The sequence below is a fragment of the Delphinapterus leucas genome, chromosome 2 (assembly GCF_059928025.1).
Source record: "Delphinapterus leucas isolate spDelLeu-1000000601 "Yukka" chromosome 2, BTC_Dleu_Yukka2, whole genome shotgun sequence".
In the NCBI taxonomy this organism is placed as follows: domain Eukaryota; kingdom Metazoa; phylum Chordata; class Mammalia; order Artiodactyla; family Monodontidae; genus Delphinapterus; species Delphinapterus leucas.
Window position 1 is genome coordinate 3,990,893 of NC_143130.1, and position 8,498 is coordinate 3,999,390.

The following is an 8,498-nucleotide window of genomic DNA, read 5'->3' on the forward strand; positions in this document are numbered from 1 at the left end:
CATTTGCAAAAGCATGGATGGGGCTTCCCTGGTGGTGCAGTGGTTGAGAGTCCGCCTGCCAATGCAGGGGATGCAGGTTCGTGCCCCGGTCTGGGAGGATCCCACATGCCGCGGGGCGGCTGGGCCTGTGAGCTGTGGCCGCTGAGCCTGCGCGTCCGGAGCCTGTGCTCTGCAACAGGAGAGGCCGCAACAGTGAGAGGCCCGCGTACCGCAAAAAAAAAAAAAAAAAAAAGCATGGATGGACTTTGAGAGGATCACGCTAAGTGACATAAGAGAAAGACAAACACTGTCTGATCTCACTTATACGTGGAATCTCAAAAGCGAAACAAAAAAACCCCCAAAATTTCTGGTCATGAAGTAAGATTAAACAAATTATCACAAATTCATGGCACTCGAGTTTTCTTCCTAAACAACGACTTAATGAGTTAAGAGGGAAGCTAATCATCTTAATGGATACAACAAATGTTTACCTTTCTTTCATTTATTAAAAATGTGCTAATGAATGATGGAATACTTACTGTTAAAAAGCAAAATGAAATTCACTCAAATAAGAATAAGAATAGAATTCTGATCATGATGAATAGCTATGTGAATTTTCATGCATCGATTTCTTCATTTCTTAATACAGATGCATTTTAATATGCTGAATAGCAAACTATGTTTTTCCATTTTCAGTCGGAGGCCATTAATAGCTAATAACATACAAGGAAAATCCATAATTTGTTTTAATGTCTACAATGGATTGTCTTAAATATTAACTACTCCCAACTTATAGTATTTTCTTAAAGAAACTGAAAGAAAAATGTAAAGAATTTAAATGACCCAGGTTCCTATTATGAGAGACTACAGAAAAGAGAGCTTAAAAATCTAATGAGATTTTGACCCATTTTCTTGCACATAATAATATCCTATAAAACTTGCTATGCTTTTCTATGATTTTTTTTTTTTTTTTTTTTTTTGCGGTACGCGGGCCTCTCACTGCTGTGGCGTCTCCCGTTGCGGGGCACAGGCTCCGGACGCGCAGGCTCAGCGGCCACGGCTCACGGGCCCAGCCGCTCCGTGGCATGTGGGATCTTCCCGGACCGGGGCACGAACCCGTGTCCCCTGCATCGGCAGGCGGACTCTCAACCACTGCGCCACCAGGGAAGCCCGTTTTCTATGATTTTAAATGACTCAAATGAGAGTATAGCCATTGAGTCTTACAATGGAAATACTCAGAGAAAGAGAAGGTGAGGTACTTTCGGGAATAAGGTCAGAGCTATCGGCTTTATTTATTACATATTAATACTTGCCAATCGTTGAACTTTTTGAAAATTTTTGCTTAATTTTTTATAAAGTGTCAAGGGTAGTCTGAGAATTCTTGAATAGTAAACCAAAGAAAACCACGGTGATAAAAAGAATGTAACAACCAATTACGTATCCTGCTAACTGAACGCTGAGTCAGACTGAATAAGCAAATAGATTTGTCATAAGATAAAATTTATACAGGCAGTTAACTGATCTGAGAAATTCAAATTTCTTGTCTAGAATGGATTCACTTAATGAATATTTATTAAGTACATGCTTACTATCTCCAGTTCTTATGCTCACATAGCTTAACTTATATTCTAGTAGAGGAGCTATCGTAAGTAAGATAATTGATAATTTCAAATAGTGAATAAAGTAAAACAAAGTTTTGTGAGTAGAGGGGAACCACAAGTGAGGGATGGATTGGCAATGTGAAATGGGGTGTTTAAGGAAAGCCTCTTTTGAGTTCTCAATGATCTCTTCATCCATCCATCCATCCATCATTTATGTTTCAGGTACTGTTTTAGACAGTCGGGCTACATCAGTGACCAAAAGAAACTGAAATTCCCTGCCCTCTAAGAGCTTAATTCTAGATGGGAGAGACACATCATAAGTAATAGACATAATAAACAAAGTATATAACATGTTAGGAGGTGACAAATTCTGTGGAAAAAGGAAAAGAAAAATAAGGTAAGGAAAGCCATAGTAGGAGATGACAGGGCAGGGACAGTTTCACATGGGAGTGGAGGTGGTTTGCCTTGAGGAGGTAACATTTGGACAAAAGCATGAAGAGGTGAGGGAACGCAGGTGCCTGAACTGTGGGCAGAGGGAAGAGCCAGTGCTGAGGCCCCAACATGGGAGCAGGCCAGACGGGCTGGGAGAGGACAAGGGGGTCAGAATGGCTGAGTGGAGGGGACCAGAGGAAGGAACAAAAGATGAGGTGAGAGCTCTCAGGTGATGCCTGGCTTTGCAGGTCAGGGTCAAGACTTGTGGCTTTTGTTCTAAGTGAGATGAGAACTCACTGGAGGCTTTCCGGCAGAGGAGTGATGTGGTCTGACATGTTCAAAGGGCTGTGATGGCTGTTGAACTGAAAAGAGGCTTTGGGGACTTTGAAGTGGAAACAGGGGCATCAGCTGGAGGTGCTCACAGTGACCCACGTGGAGAGATGACGGTGGTTAAATCAGGGCGACAGTAATGGAGGTGGAAAAAATAAATGGTCCAATTCTGCATACATTTTCAAAGTGGAGTCAACCAAATTTGCTGATAGATTTGATAAGGGCGTGAAAGAGAGTGAACGACGATGCCAAATGTTCTGGGTCTGAGTGATCAGAAGGATGATGTACCCATCAAGTGATACGGGGTGGGGGTGGGAGGGCAGGAAGAGGGCTACAGTGCTCAGAAGGCAAAAGTAAAAAATTTTACATTTCTTTTAAATTGAAGTATGGTTGACTTACGACATAGTAGTTTCAAGCGCACAACGCAGTGGTCTAATATTTTTATAGATTACACAAAAATGTTACATGTTTTGAACATGTAAAGTTTGAGATCCTATGAAACATCCAAGTAGAATTTGGAAGAGGGCTCAAGGTCTGAAAGTTTGACAGAAAGATCTGGGCTAAAGCTATAAGGTGTCAGGGACTCTCCTGGCGGTTCAGTGGTTAAGACTGCACTGCACTTCCACTGCAGGGGGCACGGGTTCGATCCCTGGTCAGGCAACTAAGATCCCACATGCCACGTGGTGTGGCCAAAGGATAAAAAAATGGAAAAAAAATAAAGTAGTAAAGTCTTAGGCACGTTGATGACGTGGAGATCAACGTACGTGGTGGTACTCCAACTACAAAAGAGCCTCAGCTACAGAAGAGTGGAGAATGACTGCTAAGACCGTGCTTTCCAGGAAGTGTCTCGAGGAGCAGGGAGTGGCCAGCTGTGTCAGATACTGCTAATGGGTCAAGTAGGATGAGGGCTGACACCTGCCATGTGGATTTCACAACCTAGAGGTCGCTGTTGACAAGAGCCCATTCAGATGCTTGCTGGGGATGAAAGCCATATTGGAGTTAAAAGAGATTAAAAGGAGAGGAATTGGATACGGTTATGTATAGACCATTCTTTTAAGGAATTCTGCTATAAAGGGAAGGAAGAAATGTGATGGGTGGTAGGAGAAGTGAGTCAAGATTGTTTCCATTTAAAGTAGGAGAAATAGGCTTCCCTGGTGGCACAGTGGTTAAGAATCCACCTGCCAATGCAAGGGACACGGGTTTGATCCCTGGTCCGGGAAGATCCCACATGCCGCGGAGCAACTAAGCCCGTGGGCCACAACTACTGAGCCTGCGCTCTACAGCCTGTGAGCCACAACTACTGAACCTGCGCACCACAACTACTGAAGCCCACGTGCCTAGAGCCCATGCTCCGCAACAAGAGAAGCCACTGCAGTGAGAAGCCTGCGCATCATGAAGAGTAGCCCCCGTTCGCAACAACTACAGAAAGCTCGCGCACAGCAATGAAGACCCAATGCAGCCAAAAATAAAGTAAATAAAAATAAATTAATTTTTAAAAAAGGCAGGAGAAATAACAAAAATCGAAGCTGATAGGAATGAGTAGAGAGGAAAAAAACACGAAGGTGTATGAACCAGTGGATAGAACTGCTAGAGCAACATTTCCGCTTTGGCAGGGGAGACAGTGGGATCCAGTGTTTAAGCACAGGACGTGGCCTTAGACGGAGGCAAGGAGGCAGCATGAACAAGGGCAGATACCAGCTATGGAGGTGATGGAATGTCCACCTTCCCAGTGGAACAGGAAGGTGGGAGTAAAGACAGGGAAGAAGGTATTAGAGGCTGAGAAGGGAGGAAAGAACTCAAGACAGTCATCCACGAGTGCGGAAGATTAAATGAACAAGGGAAGTATGGTGGGATTGCTCGGCAGTATTAAAGGCCTGCTTGAGAGTCAAGGTCATGGATTTATAGTAAGCCAGCCATGCCATGTGGGAATGTCAGGAACGTCATCAGAGAGGTAACGGAGTTAAGCCATCATCCTTCAGCTTGAAAAGATCATGGCCTTCAAACTACCTTTTTCCATCTTGCTTTGATTCTTCTACAGCAATTTCATAGAAATGCCTTTTACACTATACGGTTTGATACAAATAGAATCTATATATTTGGGAGCATTTTAACCTACTTTCCTGACTGATTTCTCAACTAGGTTATAACCCTTTTCAGGTAAATGATTTATACCCCTATTTATTTTTTATGTCAGCCTCCAAGCCTTTACCACAGTGCTAGGTATACATTAATAACTGTTAAAGGACTCATTTAAGGGATTGATTCGTTTCAGTTAGAGGAATCAATTATCAGGAGCTTATTCAGCACCTACTCTAGGCAAAGTTCTGCTACCATGGCTCCAGGGCCCACAAAAATCGAATGGCTGAGTTATTACCGTAGTAAGGTTGATCCCATCAGGATTTTGTTTTATACGATTAACATGCATATATGTAAGTGCAAGTGTACATATACGTTTATGAAACTGAAAATAGCTCTATTAATTAAGAATCAAGCAAAGGAGCAAATATTTAAAACAAAATCTGAAATAGCATCATCCTAAAAGCTACTGAAATGACTTACAATCTCCATATAAGTTAAATTTATGTGTGAAGCAAAAAGATAAGGCATATCTGTTCTTTTTTTTTTCTTTTTCAGTAGACGATTAAAAAGTAGATAAGCTCTTATGAAAGTGTTTTGGGGAGTGAATAATGGTAATTTAAAAAATATTATACCCACCTTAAAAAGCTGAATTGAAATACAACATTTATGAATGCTGAAATCAAGGTAGTACTCAAAGTTATAGAATCAACATGCAAGGTGAAGATTAGAATAATAATGACATATAGATCTATCTATGTAGAGAGAAACACAGCACCCTTCCAATTTGTTTATCAGAGAATTATTAACTTGGAACCAACAGTGGTATCCCTTCCAAACTACTGCATTGCATTTATTTATTTAATTTTTTAACATCTTTATTGGAGTATAATTGCTTTACAATGGTGTGTTAGTTTCTGCTGTATAACAAAGTGAATCAGCTATACATATACATACATTCCCATATCCCCTCCCTCTTGCGTCTCCCTCCCACCCTCCCTATCCCACCCCTCTAGGTGGTCACAAAGCACTGAGCTGATCTCCCTGTGCTATGCGGCTGCTTCCCACTAGCTATCTACCTTACCTTTGGTAGTGTATATATGTCCATGCTACTCCCTTACTTTGTCCCAGCTTACCCTTCCCCCTTCCCCGTGTCCTCAAGTCCATTCTCTACGTCTGCGTCTTTATTCCTGTCCTGCCCCTAATGTCTTCAGGATCATTTTTTTTTTAGATTCCATATATACATGTTAGCATACGGTTTTTGTCTTTCTCTTTCTGACTTACTTCACTCTGTATGACAGGCTCTAGGTCCATCCACCTCACTACAAATAATTCGATTTCATTTCTTTTTATGGCTGAGTAATATTCCATTGTATATATGTGCCACATCTTCTTTATCCATTCATCTGTCGATGGGCACTTAGGTTGCATCCATGTCCTGTCTATTGTAAATAGAGCTGCAATGAACATTGTGGTACATGACTCTTTCTGAATTATGGTTTTCTCAGGGTATATGCCCAGTTGTGGAATTGCTGGGTGGTATGGTAGTTCTATTTTTAGTTTTTTGAGGAACCTCCATACTGTTCTCCATAGTGGCTGTATCCATTTCCATTCCCACCAACAGTGCAAGAGGGTTCCCTTTTCTCCACACCCTCTCCAGCACTTATTGTTTGTAGATTTTTCGATGATGGCCATTCTGACTGGTGTGAGGTGATACCTCATTGTACTTTTTTTTCTTTTTTTTTTCTCATTGTAGTTTTGATTTGCATTTCTCTAAAGATTAGTGGTGTTGAGCATCCTTTCATGTGTTTGTTGGCCACCTGTATGTCTTCTTTGGAGAAATGTCTATTTAGGTCTTCTGCCCACTTTGGCAATGGATTGTTTGTTTTTTTGATATTGAGTTGAATGAGCTGCTTATAAATTTTGGAGGTTAATCCGTTGCCAGTTGGTTCATTTGCAAGCATTTTCTCCCATTCTGAGGGTTGTCTTTTCATCTTGTTTATGGTTTCCTTTCATGTGCAAAAGCTTTTAAGTTTCATTAGGTCCCATTTGTTTATTTTTGTTTTTATTTCCATTTCTCTAGGAGGTGGGTCAAAAATGATCTTGCTATGATTTATGTCATAGACTGTTCTGCCTATGTTTTCCTCTAGGAGTTTTATAGTGTCTGGCCTTACATTTAGGTCTTTAATCCATTTTGAGTTTATTTTTGTGTCTGGTGTTAGGGAGTGTTCTAATTTCATTCTTTTACATGTAGCTGTCCAGTTTTCCCAGCACCACTTATTGAAGAAGCTGACTTTTCTCCACTGTATATTCTTGCCTCCTTTATCAAAGATAAGGTGACCATACGTGCATGGGTTTATCTCTGGGCTTTCTATCCTGTTCCATTGATCTATATTTCTGTTTTTGTGCCAGTACCACACTGTGTTGATTACTGTAGCTTTGTAGTATAGTCTGAGGTCTGGGAGCCTGATTCCTCCAGCTCCGTTTCTCCTTCTCAAGATTGCTTTGGCTATTTGGGGTCTTTTGTGTTTCCATACAAATTAAATTTTTTGTCCTAGTTCTGTGAAAAATGCCATTGGTAGTTTGAGAGGGATTGCATTGAATCTGTAGATTGCTTTGTGTAGTATAGTCATTGTCACAATGTTGATTCTTCCAATCCAAGAACATGGTATATCTCTCCAACTGTATCATCTTTAATTTCTTTCATCATTGTCTTATAGTTTTCTGCATACATGTCTTTTGTCTCCTTAGGTAGGTTTTTTTTTTTTTTTTTTTTTTTTTGTGGTAAGCAGGCCTCTCACTGTTGTGGCCTCTCCCATTGCGGAGCACAGTCTCTGGACGCGCAGGCTCAGCGGCCATGGCTCACGGGCCCAGCCACTCCGCAGCATGTGGGATCTTCCCACACCGGGGCACGAACCCGCATCCCCTGCATCGGCAGGTGGACTCTCAACCACTGCACCACCAGGGAAGCCCTCCTTAGGTAGGTTTACTCCTATGTATTTTATTCTTTTTGTTGCAATGGTAAATGGGAGTGTTTCCTTAATTTCACTTTCAGATTTTTCATCATTAGTGTATAGGAATGCAAGAGATTTCTGTGCATTAATTTTGTACCCTGCTACTTTACCAAATTCGTTGATTAGCTCTAGTAGTTTTCTGGTAGCATCTTTAGGATTCTCTATGTATAGTTTCATGTCATCTGCAAACAGTGACAGCTTTACTTCTTCTTTTCTGATTTGGATTCCTTTTATTTCTTTTTCTTCTCTGATTACTGTGGCTAAAACTTCCAAAACTATGTTGAATAATAGTGGTGAGGGTGGACAACCTTGTCTTGTTCCTGATCTTAGAGGAAATGGTTTCAGCCGTTCACCATTGAGAAAGACGTCGGCTGTGGGTTTGTCATACATGGCCTTTATTATGTTGAGGTAAGTTCCCTCTATGCCTACTTTCTGGAGGGTTTTTATCATAAATGGGTATTGAACTTTGTCGAAAGCTTTTCCTGCATCTATTGAGATGGTCATGTGCTTTTTCTCCTTCAATTTGTTAATAAGGTTTATCACATTGAATGATTTGTGTATATTGAAAAATCCTTGCATTCCTGGGATAAACCCCACTTGATCATGGTGTATGATCCTTTTAATGTGCTGTTGGATTCTGTTCGCTAGTATTTTGTTGAGTATTTTTGCATCTATGTTCATCAGTGATATTGGCCTGTAGTTTTCTTTCTTTGTGACATCTTTGTCTGGTTTTGGTATCAGGGTGATGGTGGCCTCATAGAATGAGTTTGGGAGTGTTCCTCCCTCTGCTATATTTTGGAAGAGTTTGAGAAGGATAGGTGTTAGCTCTGCTCTAACTGTTTGACAGAATTCGCCTGTTAAGCCATCTGGTCCTGGGCTTTTGTTTCTTGGAAGATTTTTAATCACAGTTTCAATTTCAGTGCTTGTGATTGGTCTGTTTATATTTTCTATTTCTTCCTGGTTCAGTCTCAGAAGGTCATGCTTTTTTAAGAATCTGTTCATGTCTTCCAGGTTGTCCATTTTATTGGTATACAGTTGCTTGCAGTAATCTCTCATGATCCTTTGT